The 20,991-nt window shown below is 46.2% G+C and overlaps 1 long non-coding RNA gene across 1 annotated transcript; it reads left to right on the top strand.

Annotated features, from left to right (window-relative positions):
* Positions 1-18,082: 18,082 nt before the first annotated feature.
* Positions 18,083-20,139, top strand: LOC123074616 (uncharacterized). Its single transcript, XR_006436018.1, has 3 exons — positions 18,083-18,352; positions 19,058-19,114; positions 19,771-20,139. It is a non-coding gene; the product is annotated as an uncharacterized lncRNA (long non-coding RNA).
* Positions 20,140-20,991: the final 852 nt, after the last annotated feature.

Genomic DNA, 20,991 nt, shown 5'->3' with positions numbered 1-20,991 from the left:
TGCGACATGTATCCTTTTGCATTTTTAGCTTACTTTGTTGGGGGCGTCCCTCGGGCTGCATCATCCCCAGGTCGCATGGGCCTGTCCCTGCGACATGTATCCTTTTGCATCTTTAGCTTACTCCATTGGGGGCGCCCCTCGGGTTGCATCATCCCCAGGCCGCATGGGTCTGTCCCTGTGGCATGTGTCGCTCTTGCATCTATTTGAACTAGCTTGCCCTCTTGCATGGATTATCTTATGACTATCACCTGCCTGTCTGGTACTTCGATACCATGAACGTCATGCGCTCGAGCAAGCCCCCCCCCCCCCCCCCCGACCGCCTCATGATTAAGGACTGGCACGGTGTCTGTGCTCGGGTCCGTTCCTGCAGCGTTGCCAAACCCAAGAGGCTGAGCTCTGGATCGCGGCCAGCTCCCGTGTACGTCACCTCCCATGGCCCTTGGTGCCTTGTTCTCGCATGAGCTAATCAGGGGCGAATCCACGTACAGGCTTGTGGGGGCGAATGCCCCCACTCGTTTTTTCAGCTTACGTGTACCACGTCCAGAATATGCAGCGCTGCACCCACTCAGCCCAAGTTATTTGCCCTCACTTCCTTTTTTTCCTGCTGTATGTTTAGAGCCCTTTTACGAAAATTATATAGGTTATAAGCCCAGGAGCCCATCCAGAAAGAATACGATCTGGCCTCATGCATACCATAGGTGATCGTCGATTTGCTAGAAACGTACTATGCTCGCGTGACACCTTGACGAGCTGAAACTGTTGCGCCGCCGCCTGCAGCTCTAGACGCTGCACATACACCCCGCCCCTCTGGCGATCGATCAGCCCTCGATTTGCAGTGCGCACGCTAGCCGGCCAGCCCGCCATCCCCAAGGAAGAATCCGTACTAATCCATCATTCAATCAAGGTAAGCCCTAGGTTTAGCGTTCTTTTTCTTCTTTCTAATTTCCCCATTGTTATTTTATTCTGATTTCCATGTCAAAAAGGTAGTGAATTATATCAAATATACATGTGTATAAATCATAATGTACAAATTGGAAATTGGGTTGATTGAATCTAGGTTCCCGTAATAATTCCATATGAATAAGTTTGAGCAGATGGGAGTAAAATAAAATCTATTGTAGTATTCTGCCTTCACGGTCTCACATTAACTATTTTGCACTGACAGGAAAGCTAATGGAGAGATGTTTATATGCTCTCTATATTCAAACATGTTTCTTCTTCATGCGGGTTGAAGGCTAGAAATCAGGGACATACCAACAAAAAGGAACGACATATTCAAGTTATCGTGCCTTAAGTGGTTAGTTTACTCTTACTTTGGCAATGAACTTATCATAATTGATTAATTATGTGTGTGATAACATTATCTTGTAAGAAACTGTGTGATTTTGCTTCGTACACACTATATGCATGCTTGTGTGGTTGATTTTTAATTATTTAGCCGTTAGTTCAATATATGTTTCTGAAAAAAAATACATATACATCTTTGCTCCCTCTCGTTTTTCATCCTGGCTCCGCCCATGGAGCTAATCGCGGACGGACAAGTCAGGGCGCGCGACTCGGTGCCTCGCCACCACGGGAGCCGCGCGCCGGTCGTCTTTCTTTAGGATTTTTCGCATGAGAAGACTAGGCACAGCATCTGTGCTCGGGTCCGTCCCTGCAGCGTCGATAAACCCAACGGCTGAGCTCTGTCTGGCGGGCCGGCCCCGTTCACGTCACCTCCTGGGGTCGTTGGTCTTTGGCCTTCTCATGTGATCACCTCAGGAGATTCATCCAGCGCAGGTTGCCCAACCATCTCGCAGGGCCACCACAGCCATCAAGAATCAAGACCAGGCGCAACCCGCCTTGAGGTAGGGCCTCGTGAGTCCCGCGCTAGCTCACGAGTGCCCAGACACACCTCGTCTAGCCCTGCCATGCAAGCCACGTGTCAGGGCGGGGCTGTACACGCCCCGGGGGCTCCACTCAGAGGGAACCCTCACCCACGCACCAGTGGAAGCACCATGCTCCGTGCTGGCAGTCAACACGGTCGAGGAGCGGCTATGCCCGTGCAAGTGCGGAAGCGCTACACTCCGCGCTGGTGATAAACAACTAAGGGCGGCCCCATGGCCGTACCAACCTCAAGGAGCCTCTAGGCTCAGTGTCCAGCCTCATTGCAACACTTCCCCTCGGGAGAGTCGCGCAAGGGGGCTGGGCACAGGGGCTACGCTCGGGTCACGCCCGAGCGTACGCCACCCCGCCAGGTCCTCAGGACCTGGTCATCGCGTGCCCCTCCCGAGCGGGACCTCGGCAATGACAGGTATGGAGGTCTGTTTGCGCATCAAGGGGGACTCCTGGGCATCGTGACTCAGGAGCCTAACTGGCCACGTAGCCCCTCACCCCTTGGTCTCGTCCTGGTGATCCGGACGGCCCAACGGCAGCTGAGGTACGCGTGGGGTCGGGCCCTGCGGACATAGAACACTGAGGTACGTTGCCCTAATGTTTCAGAATGTTTAGAGTTACAGAAGTATTGCGTTTGTCCAAATCATTATAGACTGTTCTGTTTTTGACAGATTCTGTTTTCGTTGAAGAGTTTGCTTGTTTTAATGAATCTGTGGATTGTATCGGGGTGTATAAGTCATGGTGAAGTTAGGGTTCGTTTGGATGGTAGCCCGCGACTGCCTTGCCAAAATTCCGGCGTTGACTGCGGGCGTTGGCGTGCATTTGGATGGTGGCCAGAGTTTCTGATCTACGCCAAAATTTTGGCGAGTTTGTTCAGCTTTTCTCGCCAACTGTGGGTGAAGCGGCGGCGGCGAAATACCTGGCCAAATAATTGGCACACCCCCGAATTGGTAAGGCTGGTCTGGGCATGATCCAAACAGTCCCTTAGACTACAATAGGTATTAAGCAATAATAAAATATGAATGGGTTTACAATAGCACCTAAAGTTTATGATTTGCTTATTATACTAACGGATCTCACGAGTTTTCTATTGAGTTTTTTGTGCTGAAGTTTTCAAGTTTTGAGTGAGATCACGATGGATGAAGGAATAAGGAGTGGAAAGACCCTAAGCTTGGGGGTTCCCAAGGCACCCCAAGGAAATGTTTAAGGAGACCCAAGCGCCTAAGCTTGGGGATGCCCCGGATGGCATCCTCTCTTTCTTCTACCAACCATCGGTAAATTACTTGGAGCTATATTTTTATTCATCACATGATATGAGTTTTGCTTGGAGCGTCGTGTATTATATGAGTCTTTGCTTTGTTTGCTTTTTAGTTTGCCACAATCATCTTTGTTGCACACACCTTTTGAGAGGGACACACATTTATTCATCATTTGTTAGAATACTCTTTATGCTTCACTTATATCTTTTGAGCTAGGCAGTTGCTCTAGTACTTCACTTATATATTTTAGAGCACGGCGGTGGTTATATTTTAAAGAAATAGTTGTAATCTCATGCTTCAATTATATTATTTTTAGAGTTTGATAATAGTAATGGCAATATGCATGGGTTATGAAATTGGTCCTAATATGATAGGTATTCAAGAGGGATATAATAAAAACTTTCATGTAGATCACTGAATACGGTAAGTTTGATTCCTTGCAATAGTTTTGCGATATAGAGATGGTAAATATGTTGGAGTTACTAGTGAATGATTGTGGTTTAGTAAGACTATTGGTGTTAAGGTTTGTGATTCCCGAAGCATGCACGTATAGTCTCATGTTATGCTAAGAAGTTGGAGAATGATTTATTATTGATTGTCTTCCTTATGAGTGGTGGTCGGGGACGAGCGATGGTATTTTCCTACCAATTTATCCCCCTAGGGAAATGCATAATAGTACTTTGCTTCGAGGGCTAATAAACTTTCACAATAAGTATGTGAGTTTTTTATGACTAATGTGAGTCCATGGATTATACACACTCTCACTTTTCCGCAATTTGCTAACCTCTTTGGTACCGTTCATTGCCCTTTCTCGCCTCGAGATGTGGTGCAAACTTCGTCTGTGCATCCAAACCCATGATATGATAAGCTCTATCACACATAAGCCTCCTTATATCTTCCTCAAAATAGCCACCATACCTATCTATTGTGGCATTTCCATAGCCATTTCAAGATATATTGCCATGCAACTTCCACCGTTCTGTTATTATGACACACATCATCATTGTCATATGCTTTGCATGATCATATAGCTAACATAGTATTTGTGGCTCAGCCACCGTTCATCATTTTTTATACCTGTTATGCTAGATCATTGCACATCCTGGTACGCTGCCACAGGCATTCATATAGAGTCATATTTTGTTCTAGTATCGAGTTGTAATTTTGAATTGTAAGTAAATAGAAGTGATATGATCATCATTATTCATTATTAGAGCATTGTCCCAAAGAGGAAGTAAAAATAAAATAAGAAAGAGGCCGAAAAGAGCCCATAAAAAAGAGAGGCCAAAAAGAGCCCACCAAAAAAAGAGAAGGGGAATGTTATTATCTTTTTCCACACTTGTGCTTCAAAGTAGCACCATGTTTTTCATATAGAGAGTCTCCTATTAGTCACTTTAATATACTACTGGGAACTTTTCATTGAAGAACTTCGCTTGTATATTTCGATGATGGGCTTCCTCAAATGCCCGAGGTCTTCTAGAGCAAGCAAGTTGGATGCACACCCACTTAGTTTTCAGTTTGAGCTTTCATACACTTATAACTCTTAGTGCATCCGTTGCATGGCAGTCCCTGCTTCTTGCATTGACATCAATTGATGGGCATCTCCATAGTCCATTGATTACTCACGTCGATGTGAGACTTTCTCCTTTTTTATCTTCTCCATATTAATCTCTACCAGCGTACTCTATTCCACCCATAGTGCTATATCCATGGCCTGCGCTCATGTATTGCATGGGGGTTGAAAAAGCTGAAGCGCGTTAAAAAGTATGAACCAATTGCTTGGCTTGTCATTGGGGTTGTATATGATAAATAATTTGTGTTAATAAGATGGAGCATGACAAGGTTATATGATTTTGTAGGGATAGTGTTCTTTAGCATTTTTATTTCGAAAGACATGATTGTTTGTTGGTATGCGTGAGTATTGATGTCTTTATGTCAAATTATAGACTATTGATTTGAATCACCCAGATATAAATATTCATACCATGAAAGAAAGATTACATGATGAACATGTTAGGTAGCATTCCACGTCAAAATTTCTGTTTTTATCATTTCCCTACTCGAGGACGAGCAGGAATTAAGCTTGGGGATGCTTGATACGTTTCCAACGTATCTATAATTTGATTGTTCCATGCTATTATAGTACCAATCTTGGATGTTTTATATGCAATTATATATCATATTTTGGGACTAACCTATTGACCTAGTGCCAAGTGTCAGTTGTTGTTTTTGCCTGTTTTTGGTTTTCCAGGAAATCAGTACCAAACAAAGTCCAAACGCTACAAAACTTGTTGATGATTTTTTCTGGAGAAGAGAGACCCTAGAAGCTTCAGGAGGAGACCAGAAGGTAAACGAGGAGATGACAAGGCAACTTGGTGTGCCTAGGGGGTAGGCATGCCCTGATGCCTTGTGGGCTCCTCGTGGCTCCGTCTGACCTAATTCCACCTTTAAAAATTCTCCAAAATCGGGAAACCAATAGAGAGCCACCCAAAATACTTTTTCCACCACCACAAGTTTTTGTTCTTCCATGGTCCCATCCGGAGGCCTTTTTTGGCACCCTGCCGAAGGGGGAATCGATCGCGGAGGGCTTCTAAGTCAACCTTGCTGCCCTTCCGATGATGTGTGAGTAGTTTACCACAAACCTACGGGCCCATAGCTAGTATCTAGATGGATTCTTCTCTCTCTTTGATCTTCAATACAATGTTCTCCTCGATGTTCTTGGAGTTCTATTCGATGTAATCTTCTATTGTGGTGTGTTTGTTGGGATCCGATGATTGTGGGTTTATGATCAGATTATTCATGAATATTAATTGGGTATTCTCTGAATTCTTTTATGCATCATGATTATAGCTTTGTATTTCTCTCCGATCTAGTTTGGTTTGGCTAACTAGATTGATTTATTTTGCAATGGGAGAGGTGCTTTGTAATGGTTCAATCTTGCGGTGATCTATATCCCAGTGATAGAAGGGGACAAGACACGTATTTGTATTGTTGCCATTAAGGGGTAATGATGGGGTTTATTCATATTGGTTGGATTTACTTTGTCTACCATGTCATCTTGCTTAAGGCGTTACTCCATTTTTCATGAACTTAATACTCTAGATGCATGCTAGATGGCGGTCGATGGATGGAGTAATAGTAGTAGATGCAGGCAAGGGTCGATCTACATGTCTCGGACGTGACGCCTATATACACATGATCATTTCCTTGAATATCGTCATAACTATGTGCTTTTCTATCAATTGTCCAATACTAATTTGTTTACCCATCGCCTGCTTTCTATTCGAGAGAGAAGCCTCTAGTGAAAACTATGGCCCCCGGGTCTACTTTTATCATATATAAAATCCAAAAATACCTTGCTACAATTTATTTACCTTTATTTCATGTTTGTGTTTTTATTTATCTATCTATCACTTCTAGATTTGATCCTTGCAAATAACCGCCGAGGGGATTGACAACCCCCTTGATCGCGTTGGGTGCAAGTATTTGCTCTTTTTGTGTAGGTGATGTTAATGAGGTTTCACATGGTTCCCCTATTGGATTGATAACCTTGGTTCTTAACTGAGGGAAATACTTATCTCTATTGTACTGCATCCTCCTCTCCTCTTCGAGGAAATCCCTACGCAGCTCACAAGTAGCAAGTGTTGGAAATATGCCCTAGAGGCAATAATAAATGGTTATTATTATATTTCTTTCTTCATGATAATCGTCTATTATTCATGCTATAATTGTATTGTCCGGAAATCGTAATACATGTGTGAATGCATAGACCACAACGTGTCCCTAGTAAGCCTCTAGTTGACTAGCTCGTTGATCAACAGATAGTCATGGTTTCCTGACTATGGACATTGGATGTCATTGATAACGGGATCACATCATTAGGAGAATGATGTGATGGACAAGACCCAATTCTAAGCATAGCATTAAAGATCGTGTAGTTTCGTTTGCTAGAGCTTTTCCAATGTCAATTATCTTTTCCTTAGACCATGAGATCGTGCAACTCCTGGATACCGTAGGAGTGCTTTGGGTGTGCCAAACGTCACAACGTAACTGGGTGACTATAAAGGTGCACTACGGGTATCTCCGAAAGTGTCTGTTGGGTTGGCACAGATCGAGACTGGGATTTGTCACTCCGTGTGACGGAGAGGTATCTCTGGGCCCACTCGGTAATGCATCATCATAATGAGCTCAATGTGACTAAGGCGTTAGTCACGGGATCATGCATTGCGGTACGAGTAAAGAGACTTGCCGGTAACGAGATTGAACAAGGTATTGGGATACCGACGATCGAATCTCGGGCAAGTAACATACCGATTGACAAAGGGAATTGCATACGGATTGATTGAATCCTCGACACCGTGGTTCATACGATGAGATCATCGTGGAACATGTGGGAGCCAACATGGGTATCCAGATCCCGCTGTTGGTTATTGACCGGAGAGGCGTCTCGATCATGTCTGCATGTCTCCCGAACCCGTAGGGTCTACCCACTTAAGGACCGGTGACGCTAGGGTTGTAGAGATATATGTATGCGGAAACCCGAAAGTTGTTCGGAGTCCCGGATGAGATCCCGGACGTCACGAGAGGTTCCGGAATGGTCCGGAGGTGAAGAATTATATATAGGAAGTCAAGTTTCGGCCACCGGGAAAGTTTCGAGGGTTACCGGTATTGTACCGGGACCACCGGAAGGGTCCCGGGGGTCCACCGGGTGGGGCCACCTATCCCGGAGGGCCCCGTGGGCTGAAAGTGGAAGGGAACCAGCCCTTAGTGGGCTGGGGCGCCCCCCTTGGGCCTCCCCCCATGCGCCTAGGGTTGGGAACCCTAGGGAGGGAGCTTCCCCCTTGCCTTGGGGGGCAAGGCACCCCTTCCCCCCCACTTGGCCGCCGCCCCCCTTGGAGATCTGATCTCCCAAGGGCTGGCGCCCCCCCAGGGGTCCTATAAATAGTGGGGGGGGAGGGCAGCAAACTACAGCCTTGGGCGCCTCCCTCCTCCCCTGCAACACCTCTCTCTCTCTCGCAGAAGCTCGGCGAAGCCCTGCCGGAGACCCGCTACATCCACCACCACGCCGTCGTGCTGTTGGATCTCCATCAACCTCTCCTCCCCCCTTGCTGGATCAAGAAGGAGGAGACGTCACTGCACCGTACGTGTGTTGAACGCGGAGGTGCCGTCCGTTCGGCACTCGGTCATCGGTGATTTGGATCACGGCGAGTACGACTCCGTCATCCACGTTCATTGGAACGCTTCCGCTCGCGATCTACAAGGGTATGTAGATGCACTCCTTTCCCCTCGTTGCTAGTAGACTCCATAGATGCATCTTGGTGAGCGTAGGAAAATTTTAAAATTATGCTACGATTCCCAACAGTGGCATCATGAGCCAGGTCTATGCGTAGTTACTATGCACGAGTAGAACACAAAGAAGTTGTGGGCGTTGAGTTTGCCAATTCTTCTTGCCGCTACTAGTCTTTTCTTGTTTTGGCGGCATTGTAGGATGAAGCGGCCCGGACCGACCTTACACGTACACTTACGTGAGACAGGTTCCACCGACTGACATGCACTAGATGCATAAGGTGGCTAGCGGGTGTCTGTCTCTCCTACTTTAGTCGGAACGGATTCGATGAAAAGGGTCCTTATGAAGGGTAAATAGAAATTGGCAAATCACGTTGTGGTCATACGTAGGTAAGAAACGTTCTTGCTAGAAACCTACAAACCACGTAAAAACTTGCAACAACAATTAGAGGACGTCTAACTTGTTTTTGCAGCAAGTGCTATGTGATGTGATATGGCCAGAAGATGTGATGAATGATATATGTGATGTATGAGATTGATCATATTCTTGTAATAGGAATCACGACTTGCATGTCGATGAGTATGACAACCGGCAGGAGCCATAGGAGTTGTCTTTATTATTTTGCATGACCTGCGTGTCATTGAATAACGCCATGTAAATTACTTTACTTTGTTGCTAAACGCGTTAGCCATAGAAGTATAAGTAATCGAAGGCGTGACGACTTCATGAAGACACAATGATGGAGATCATGATGATGGAGATCATGGTGTCATGCCGGTGACAAAGATGATCATGGTGCCCCGAAGATGGAGATCAAAGGAGCATGATGATATTGGCCATATCATGTCACTATTTGATTGCATGTGATGTTTATCATGTTTTTGCATCTTATTTGCTTAGAACGACGGTAGTAAGTAAGATGATCCCTTATAATAATTTCAAGAAAGTGTTCACCCTAACTGTGCACCGTTGCAAAGGTTCGTTGTTTCGAAGCACCACGTGATGATCGGGTGTGATAGATTCTAACGTTCGAATACAACGGGTGTTGACGAGCCTAGCATGTACAGACATGGCCTCGGAACACACGCAATACACTTAGGTTGACTTGACGAGCCTAGCATGTACAGACATGGCCTCGGAACACGGAGGACCGAAAGGTCGAGCATGAGTCGTATAGAAGATACGATCAACATGGAGATGTTCACCGATCTTGACTAGTCCGTCTCACGTGATGATCGGACACGGCCTAGTTAAACTCGGATCATGTTTCACTTAGATGACGAGAGGGATGTCTATCTGAGTGGGAGTTCATTAAATAATTTGATTATATGAACTTAATTATCATGAACTTAGTCTAAAATCTTTACACTATGTCTTGTAGATCAAATGGCCAACGTTGTCCTCAATTTCAACGCGTTCCTAGAGAAAACCAAGCTGAAAGATGATGGCAGCAACTATACGGACTGGGTCCAGAACCTGAGGCTCATCCTTATAGTAGCCAAGAAAGATTATGTCTTAGAAGCACCGCTAGGTGATGCACCAATCCCACAGAACCAAGACGTTATGAACGCTTGGCAATCACGTGCTGATGATTACTCCCTCGTTCAGTGCGGCATGCTTTACAGCTTAGAACCGGGTCTCCAAAAGCGTTTTGAGAAACATGGAGCATATGAGATGTTCGAGGAGCTGAAACTGGTTTTTCAAGCTCATGCCCGCGTCGAGAGATATGATGTCTCCGACAAGTTTTTTAGCTGTAAAATGGAGGAGAACAGTTCTGTTAGCGAGCACATACTCAGAATGTCTGGGTTGCACAACCGCTTGTCTCAGCTGGGAGTTAATCTCCCGGATGACGCGGTCATTGACAGAATCCTCCAGTCGCTTCCACCAAGCTACAGGAGCTTTGTGATGAACTACAATATGCAGGGGATGGAAAAGACCATTCCCGAGGTATATTCAATGCTGAAATCAGCGGAAGGGGAGATCAGAAAAGAACATCAAGTGTTGATGGTGAATAAAACCACTAAGTTCAAGAAGGGCAAGGGTAAGAAGAACTTCAAGAAGGACGGCAAGGGAGTTGCCGCGCCCGGTAAACCAGTTACTGGGAAGAAGTCAAAGAATGGACCCAAGCCCGAGACTGAGTGCTTTTATTGCAAGGGAGGTGGTCACTGGAAGCGGAACTGCCCCAAATACTTAGCGGACAAGAAGAAGGCCGGCAACACCAAAGGAACTACGGAATAAACAGAGACTGGCGAAGGACGAGGTGACGATGCGTGTCGGGAATGGTTCCAAGGTCGATGTGATCGCCGTCGGCACGCTACCTCTGCATCTACCCACGGGATTAGTTTTAAACCTCAATAATTGTTATTTAGTGCCAGCTTTGAGCATGAACATTGTATCTGGATCTCGTTTAATTCGAGATGGCTACTCATTTAAATCCGAGAATAATGGTTGTTCTATTTATTTGAGAGATATGTTTTATGGTCATGCCCCGCTGTTCAATGGTTTATTTTTGATGAATCTCGAACGTGATGTTACACATGTTCATAGTGTGAATACCAAAAGATGTAAAGTTGATAACGATAGTCCCACATACTTGTGGCACTGCCGCCTTGGTCACATTGGTGTCAAGCGCATGAAGAAGCTCCATGCAGATGGACTTTTGGAGTCTCTTGATTATGAATCATTTGACACGTGCGAACCATGCCTCATGGGTAAGATGACCAAGACTCCGTTCTCCGGAACAATGGAGCGAGCAACCAACTTATTGGAAATCATACATACCGATGTGTGTGGTCCAACGAGTGTTGAGGCTCGCGGAGGATATCGTTATGTTCTCACTCTCACTGATGATTTAAGTAGATATGGGTATGTCTACCTGATGAAACACAAGTCTGAAACCTTTGAAAAGTTCAAGGAATTTCAGAGTGAAGTTGAGAATCAACGTGACAGAAAAATAAAATTCTTACGATCAGATCGTGGTGGAGAATATTTAAGTCACGAATTTGGTACACACTTAAGGAAATGTGGAATAGTTTCACAACTCACGCCGCCTGGAACACCTCAGAGAAATGGTGTGTCCGAACGTCGTAATCGCACTCTATTGGATATGGTGCGATCTATGATGTCTCTTACCGATTTACCGCTCTCATTTTGGGGTTATGCTTTAGAGACTGCCGCATTCACTTTAAATAGGGCTCCGTCGAAATCCGTTGAGACGACACCGTATGAATTATGGTTTGGGAAGAAACCTAAGCTGTCGTTTCTAAAAGTTTGGGGATGCGATGCTTATGTCAAGAAACTTCAACCTGAAAAGCTTGAACCCAAATCGGAAAAATGCGTCTTCATAGGATACCCTAAGGAAACTATTGGGTACACCTTCTACCTCAGATCTGAAGGCAAGATCTTCGTTGCCAAGAACGGGTCCTTTCTGGAGAAGGAGTTTCTCTCGAAAGAATTGAGTGGGAGGAAAGTGGAACTTGATGAGGTGATAGTCACCCCTTCCGAACCGGAAAGTAGCGCAGCGCGGGAAAATGTTCCTGTGGTGCCTACACCGACTGGGGAGGAAGTTAATGATGATGATCATGAAGCTTCGGATCAAGTTACTGAACTTCGTAGGTCCACAAGGACACGTTCCGCACCAGAGTGGTACGGCAACCCTGTCCTGGAAATCATGTTGTTAGACAACGGTGAACCTTCGAACTATGAAGAAGCGATGGCGGGCCCGGATTCTGACAAATGGCTAGAAGCCATGAAATACGAGATAGGATCCATGTATGAAAACGAAGTATGGACTTTGACTGACTTGCCCGATGATCGGCGAGCCATAGAAAACAAATGGATCTTTAAGAAGAAGACGGACGCGGATGGTAATGTGACCATCTACAAAGCTCGACTTGTCGCTAAGGGTTATCGACAAGTTCAAGGGGTTGACTACGATGAGACTTTCTCACCCGTAGCGAAGCTAAAGTCCGTCCGAATCATGTTAGCAATTGCCGCATACTATGATTATGAGATATGGCAGATGGACGTCAAAACGGCATTCCTTAACGGCTTCCTTAAGGAAGAGTTGTATATGATGCAGCTGGAAGGTTTTGTCGATCCTAAGAATGCTAACAAAGTATGCAAGCTCCAGCGCTCAATCTATGGGCTGGTGCAAGCATCTCGGAGTTGGAACATTCGCTTTGATGAGATGATCAAAGCGTTTGGGTTTACACAGACTTATGGAGAAGCCTGTGTTTACAAGAAAGTGAGTGGGAGCTCTGTAGCATTTCTCATATTATATGTGGATGACATACTATTGATGGGAAATGATATAGAATTCTTGGAAAGTATAAAGGCCTATTTGAATAAGTGTTTTTCAATGAAGGACCTTGGAGAAGCTGCTTATATATTAGGCATCAAGATCTATAGTGATAGATCAAGACGCCTCATTGGTCTTTCACAGAGTACATACCTTGACAAGATATTGAAGAAGTTCAGTATGGATCAGTCCAAGAAGGGGTTCTTGCCTGTATTGCAAGGTGTGCAATTGAGCACGGCTCAATGTCCGACCACGGCAGAAGATATAGAAGAGATGAGTGTCATCCCCTATGCCTCGGCCATAGGGTCTATTATGTATGCCATGCTGTGTACCAGACCTGATGTAAACCTTGCCGTAAGTTTGGTAGGAAGGTACCAAAGTAATCCCGGCAAGGAACACTGGACAGCGGTCAAGAATATCCTGAAGTACCTGAAGAGGACTAAGGATATGTTTCTTGTTTATGGAGGTGACGAAGAGCTCGTCGTAAAGGGTTACGTCGACGCTAGCTTCGACACAGATCTGGATGACTCGAAGTCACAGACTGGATACGTGTATATTTTGAATGGAGGAGCAGTAAGCTGGTGCAGTTGCAAGCAAAGCGTCGTGGCGGGATCTACATGTGAAGCGGAGTACATGGCAGCCTCGGAGGCAGCACAGGAAGCAGTCTGGATGAAGGAGTTCATTAACGACCTAGGGGTGATTCCCAATGCGTCGGGCCCGATGACTCTCTTCTGTGACAACACTGGAGCTATTGCCCTTGCGAAGGAGCCCAGGTTTCACAAGAAGACCAGGCATATCAAGCGTCGCTTCAACTCCATTCATGAAAGTGTTCAAAATGGAGACATAGATATTTGTAGAGTACATACGGACCTGAATGTAGCAGATCCGTTGACTAAACCTCTCCCTAGGGCAAAACATGATCAACACCAGGACGCAATGGGTGTTCGATTCATCACAATGTAACTAGATTATTGACTCTAGTGCAAGTGGGAGACCGTTGGAAATATGCCCTAGAGGCAATAATAAATGGTTATTATTATATTTCTTTGTTCATGATAATCGTCTATTATTCATGCTATAATTGTATTGTCCAGAAATCGTAATACATGTGTGAATGCATAGACCACAACGTGTCCCTAGTAAGCCTCTAGTTGACTAGCTCGTTGATCAACAGATAGTCATGGTTTCCTGACTATGGACATTGGATGTCATTGATAACGGGATCACATCATTAGGAGAATGATGTGATGGACAAGACCCAATCCTAAGCATAACATTAAAGATCGTGTAGTTTCGTTTGCTAGAGCTTTTCCAATGTCAAGTATCTTTTCCTTAGACCATGAGATCGTGCAACTCCCGGATACCGTAGGAGTGCTTTGGGTGTGCCAAACGTCACAACGTAACTGGGTGACTATAAAGGTGCACTACGGGTATCTCCGAAAGTGTCTGTTGGGTTGGCACGGATCGAGACTGGGATCTGTCACTCTGTGTGACGGAGAGGTATCTCTGGGCCCACTCGGTAATGCATCATCATAATGAGCTCAATGTGACTAAGGCGTTAGTCACGGGATCATGCATTGCGGTACGAGTAAAGAGACTTGCCGGTAACGAGATTGAACAAGGTATTGGGATACCGACAATCGAATCTCGGGCAAGTAACATACCGATTGACAAAGGGAATTGCATACGGATTGATTGAATCCTCGACACCGTGGTTCATCCGATGAGATCATCGTGGAACATGTGGGAGCCAACATGGGTATCCAGATCCCGCTGTTGGTTATTGACCGGAGAGGCGTCTCGGTCATGTCTGCATGTCTCCCGAACCCGTAGGGTCTACACACTTAAGGTCCGGTGACGCTAGGGTTGTAGAGATATATGTATGCGGAAACCCGAAAGTTGTTCGGAGTCCCGGATGAGATCCCGGACGTCACGAGAGGTTCCAGAATGGTCCGGAGGTGAAGAATTATATATAGGAAGTCAAGTTTCGGCCACCGGGAAAGTTTCGAGGGTTACCGGTATTGTACCGGGACCACCGGAAGGGTCCCGGGGGTCCACCGGGTGGGGCCACCTATCCCGGAGGGCCCCGTGGGCTGAAAGTGGAAGGGAACCAGCCCTTAGTGGGCTGGGGTGCCCCCCTTGGGCCTCCCCCCATGCGCCTAGGGTTGGGAACCCTAGGGGGCCTTCCCCCTTGCCTTGGGGGGCAAGGCACCCCTTCCCCCCCATTTGGCCGCCGCCCCCCTTGGAGATCTGATCTCCCAAGGGCTGGCGCCCCCCAGGGGTCCTATAAATAGTGGGGGGGAGGGCAGCAAACTACAGCCTTGGGCGCCTCCCTCCTCCCCTGCAACACCTCTCTCTCTCTCGCAGAAGCTCGGCGAAGCCCTGCCGGAGACCCGCTACATCCACCACCACGCCGTCGTGTTGTTGGATCTCCATCAACCTCTCCTCCCCCCTTGCTGGATCAAGAAGGAGGAGACGTCACTGCACCGTACGTGTGTTGAACGCGGAGGTGCCGTCCGTTCGGCACTCAGTCATCGGTGATTTGGATCACGGCGAGTACGACTCCGTCATCCACGTTCATTGGAACGCTTCCGCTCGCGATCTACAAGGGTATGTAGATGCACTCCTTTCCCCTCGTTGCCAGTAGACTCCATAGATGCATCTTGGTGAGCGTAGGAAAATTTTAAAATTATGCTACGATTCCCAACAGCAAGTGCTAGCAATTGTAGAAGACTATATGATGGTTGAGTATGTGGACTTGCTAAAACAAAAGCTCTTACATAGACTCTTCCTGGAAATTGATGAATTGTGATTGTTTCGATGACTGAGAACATAGTTTGTTTGTTTTCAAGAAAGTTTATACTCTCCCTCTCCATATAAATCTTGCAAATTAACAGAGAAAACTGGGCAATTGATACGTAATTGTGACGCCCCCGATCCAAACGTACACTAATCATACACGCAAACGTGTACGATCAAGATCAGGGACTCACGGGAAGATATCACAACACAACTCTAAACTAAAATAAGTCATACAAGCATCATAATACAAGCGAGGGGCCTCGAGGGCTCGAATACAAGTGCTCGATCATAGACGAGTCAGCGGAAGCAACAATATCTGAGTACAGACATAAGTTAAACAAGTTGCCATAAGATGGCTAGCACAAACTGGGATACAGATCGAAAGAGGCGCAGGCCTCCTGCCTGGGATCCTCCTAAACTACTCCTGGTCATTGGCGGCGACCTACACGTAGTAGTAGGCACCCTCGGTGTAGTAGGAGTCGTCGAAGGTGGCGTCTGACTCCTGGGCTCCGGCATCTGGTTGCGACAACCGAGAAGAATGGAAAGGGGAAAAAATAGGGAGAAAAGCAAACATGAGTACTCATCCAAAGTACTCGCAAGCAAGGATATACACTACATATGCATGGGTATCTGTGTAAAGGGGCAATATCGGTGGACTCAACTGCAGAATACCAGAATAAAAGGGGGATAGCTAGTCCTGTCGAAGACTACGCTTCTGGCAGCCTCCATCTTGCAGCATGTAGAAGAGAGTAGATGGTAAGTTCACCAAGTATCATCGCATAGCATAATCCTACCCGAAGATCCTCTCCTCGTCGTCCTGTGAAAGAGCGATCACCGGGTTGTATCTGTCACTTGAAAGGGTGTCTTTTTTTAAGTATCCGGTTCTAGTTGTCATAAGGTCGAGGTACAACTCCGGGTCGTCCTTTTATCGAGGATCACGGCTATTCGAATAGATAAACTTCCCTGCAGGGGTGCACCACATTACCCAACACGCTCGATCCCTCTGGCAGGACACACTTTCCTAGGTCATGCCCAGCCTTGAAAGATCAACACGCCGCAGCCCCACCTAGGCACAACAGATAGGTCAGCACGCCGGTCTAAATCCTATGCGCGCAGGGGTCTGGGCCCATCGCCCATTGCACACCTGCACGTTGCGTGGGCGGCCCATGAGCAGACCTAGCAACCTCCATTACAAAGGAAGTTGCGTTACGCGGTCCAACCCGGCGCACGCCGCTCAGTTGCTGACGTCAAGAAGGCTTCGGCTGATACCACGGCGTCGAGTGCCCATAATTGTTCCCGCGTAGTTGGTTAGTGCGTATAGGCCAGTGGCCAGACTCAGATCAAATACCAAGATCTTGTTAAGCGTGTTATTTTGAAGTAACCGCGGACACCGACCAGGGCCAGGCCCACCTCTCACCTAGGTGGTCTCAACCTGCCCTGTCGCTCCGCCACAAAGATCCACCCAGAGGGCTGTCGGGAAAGTATGTCCTTTCAGCCCCCAATCCGTGAATCAACCGCGGGTACTCAACGAGCCGACCCGACTTTAGTCACCACATGTATCATACATTATGTATATAAGTATATACCCGTGATCACCTCCCTAATGATCACGGCCCGATTGTATAGCATGGCAGACGGACAAGAATGTAGGGCCACTGATGGAATACTAGCATCCTATACTAAGCATTTAGGATTGCATGTAAGGGTAACAATTGTAGCAACAATGACATGCTATGCAGCAGAATAGGATTAACAGAAAGCAGTAACATGCTACACTACTCTAATGCAAGCAGTAGAGAGAAGGAATAGGCGATATCTGGTGATCAGGGGGGGCTTGCCTGGTTGCTCTGGCAAGAAGGGGTCGTCAACACCATAGTCGTACTGGGTAGCAACGGCGTCGGTCACGGTGTCTAATGAGAGAAGAGGGGGAAGAAACAATAAATATAATGCAAAGATAAGCATGACGATGGATGACATGACAATGCGCGGTGCTAGGTGTGCCCTAACGCGATAGGAGGTGGTACCGGCGAAGGGGGGAAACATCCGGGAAAGTATTCCCGGTGTTTCGCATTTTTTGACAGATTAACCGGAAGGGAAAGTTGTGTGTTCACCATGCTAGGGATGTGTGGCGGGCGAACGGGATGCATATTCGGATTCGTCTCGTCGTTCTGAGCAACTTTCATGCACAAAGTATTTTCATCCGAGTTACGGTTTATTTAATATTAATTTTAAGAGGTTTAATCTTTCCCTAATAATAAAGCACGGATTGACTTTGTCGGGTTCACCATCACAATACGCTTCTTCCTATGAATTTACGCTTTCACGGATGTTTTTTTATAAATTAACCGATGTGGGACTAACGAAACAGTTTGGAACGACATCGCACGTTATTTTTCAGGTCGTCCTCACACGTAATCTTCTATTGGGCTGCGGTGCGCATTATTACTATTGGGCCTGCCGTAGCCCAACCGGAGAGAGGGGAAGACTCGCCCCTGAGGCCCTGACGTTTCATCGCCTGTAGTTGAAAAACTGCTGCTCCTCTTTCTCAAACCTAAAAAAACAAAATATGTGATCTCAATAAAAAAACAAAATATGCTGCATCTCTCTCGCACGAGAGTGAGGGTTCCCCGGCCACTGCGCCCCATCCCTCCGCTCCAGGCAACCCTCGGTCGCCGGCTCGCTGGAGCACGACGGCAGCCAATGGATGCCCTGGTTGTGTGCGACGGGTGCAGTTCTCACGCGCAAGCTAGGGTTGGAGCCGCTGGCTCTTCATCCTGCCCGCCGGTGGCGAGTCTTCCCGTCCCGACTGCCGCCTCCCCATTATCACAGGTACCTCCACCCCTTCCTCTTTCCCCCTCTTCTCTCCTCTCCCTTCTCCCTCCTCCATCTATGTTCCCTTCCCCCTCCCACCACAGTTATCTGTTCATGTTGTTGGCACCTGAAGAAGTTGGTGGCATGGTGAAGCCCCTGAGCAAAAGTTGCAGGATTCTTTGAAGGAGTTGGAGAAGTCTCTAGCGATGCAAGTTCGTCTTAAACCTGAGTCCGGATCCAATTTCATGGGTACAAGCATATATTCCATGAATTTTCCATTAGATTCAGTGGACAGGTAATGTCCTCAACGACACTTGCACACCCTAAACCCTAAAAGAAACAACTAGATGCCTTGGGTAATTTTGGCTGCATCCGCCTTGGTTAGTTGGTTTACATGTGAATTCACACATTTAAAGGGCATGTGATGATTAACTTTATAAGTATTTATCCACGTTCTAAAGGAATTAAATAGGATGCAGTAGTGCAGACATTCAAAGGAGGTGAGAAGTGTACATATGCTTTATGTTAGTTATATGCACAGAGCAGCATATCAATATAGAAGTGTCATTCAGACAGAGCTCTTTGAATATAATAAGACAAAAGATCAGTTGCCTAATTTTTTTATAAGAAGATTCTTCTATATGTTCAGTTACATGATTTTTAATTTGATCATCTTCTTTGAACAATTTTTGTGCTGACTATGATATTTCTTTTGATTTGTAGGTTCATCTGGGTCATCCTTAATTTACTCCTCACATAATAAATGTGAAACCTAATGAGGTACTTCTGAAAAATGCTCCCTCCTCTCTGATGTCTATTTGGTTACACAATTTTATGCTTGTGTGGTCTGGTTGTTCCTAATTGCTTTCGGACATTATTATTTGTGTGATCAACATTGAGTAGATTGCCTGCAGCAAGATAACTTGAGTTTGTTTACTTAAGTAAACGATACGTAAATAGCTCTAAGTTAACATAATGTTTGTCTTATCTTTATCTTGCAGCAAATTGATATATGGGATTTGGGAGTAAATAGCTTCATCATCGTTAAGTGATATCCCTTGTACATTTTGAAACAACCAGAATTTACATCAATATATTACTTTGAGGCAAAGTGCAGTTCTCATAGCATATAGATCCAAACAGAAGTTTGTTTGCTACAACATGATTACTTTGCTTCCTTTTCTTCCGAGATATGTACATGTTCTCTCAACAAAAATGTACAAGGAAAAGTATTATCTCCAAAATAATCAGGGCTAAGCCAATAGTTGGATCTGGCCCATTTGATAATGCTGCTGTAGAAACAGATCTCCCTACACATCTAGCGTACAGGTAAACAGTTAAAGAAAAACATTGCAGGAAGCTGAGATTGAAAACTTGTACATGTTGGCTTTATTAGCTTCATATGAACATTCTTTTGATGGTTCTTAAATCCGCAGGCAGGAGGATAAAATTGCTGTTGGGACTCTGGTGAAAGCTGCATTGGAGAAGAGTACATGCAAAAATAAACAATCATGATGCACTGTAAGTCCTCCCGCTGATTTCTGAACAATAAACAATGATGATGCTCTCTTCGCTACAGATATTCTAAAATTAAGGGAGTCACAATTCTTGACTGGATCATATGGGTACGCTATATGAAAATGTACGAGGTGGTGTAGCAGGAGTTGGAAAAAATGCAGCTCAAAGTGAGTGCAAGTGCATAATGTCCTAGAATTATTTTTCGGCGAAAGTTAGTATCTTCTCAATATGTAAGAGGACTGTAAATTTTGAGAAGTGGGAAATGAAAATCAATACCTTTCTTATAATTTAGGAGGGGCTCATGTGGAATTATTGTTTTTCTTCAGCTCATGGGATGCCCAGATTGTGGGCAAGATTAAGGCCTACCAGCCCCTTTGTACCATGCTATATTGCTGTTGAGGTTTACTATTCATTTGAGCTAATGATATATGATCATGGAATTAAAGAGGTGGAACACACCGGCCATGTATTACTAGCAAATGACATCGGCATCATGTATTGGCGATTTCTTAGTCAAGCATACTAACAAGTAGTGTCAAGATTTGTTTTTCATTCTCTATACTTTATTAGTTCATGAAGGTAAAGGCTTTGTATGGGTGGTAAAGGAAATTTGGAGGTAATTTACATATAGTCCAGTTGACCAATCATTGGATAGAAAAGTAGGCGGAGGCAATGTTGCCACCTATTTGGTGCCTCGTCGGGCCTTCTCGGTCGCGCTTGGTGTCCTCTAGACCGCATTCACATAGTGAACATGAAGCAGATCCTCGGCAGGATCATATGCAATGTGTGTGCTGTTGTCATGTCGATGAGCATTCTACATTATGATCAAATCTATTTTTTTCTCCGTTGCAACGCACGGGTCAGAGGGGGGGCGCAAAGGCGCGGACGGCTCCGGGCCGGGGAGCCGTGGCCAGGGAGGGAGTGGAGCTGAGCGGCGACGCCGATGAGCGCAGCGGCGGGCGGATGCACAAGTGGGAGCGGCAGCGGGGAGTGTGGGCGCGAGCGCACGCTGTCGGCCGCGGTCGGGTGCGCAGAGAACGGGCAGGGGGGCGCGGCAGCAGGATTGGGCGCGGCCCTGAGCGGCACGTATGGGAGGAGGCGAGCGCAGCGCGGCAGCGACGGCGACGGCGAGTGCGGGC

Source organism: Triticum aestivum, chromosome 3D (assembly GCF_018294505.1).
Source record: "Triticum aestivum cultivar Chinese Spring chromosome 3D, IWGSC CS RefSeq v2.1, whole genome shotgun sequence".
NCBI classification, from domain to species: Eukaryota; Viridiplantae; Streptophyta; class Magnoliopsida; order Poales; family Poaceae; genus Triticum; species Triticum aestivum.
The sequence above is the reverse complement of the archived record's forward strand: the minus strand, read 5'-3'. Positions and strand labels throughout refer to the sequence as shown.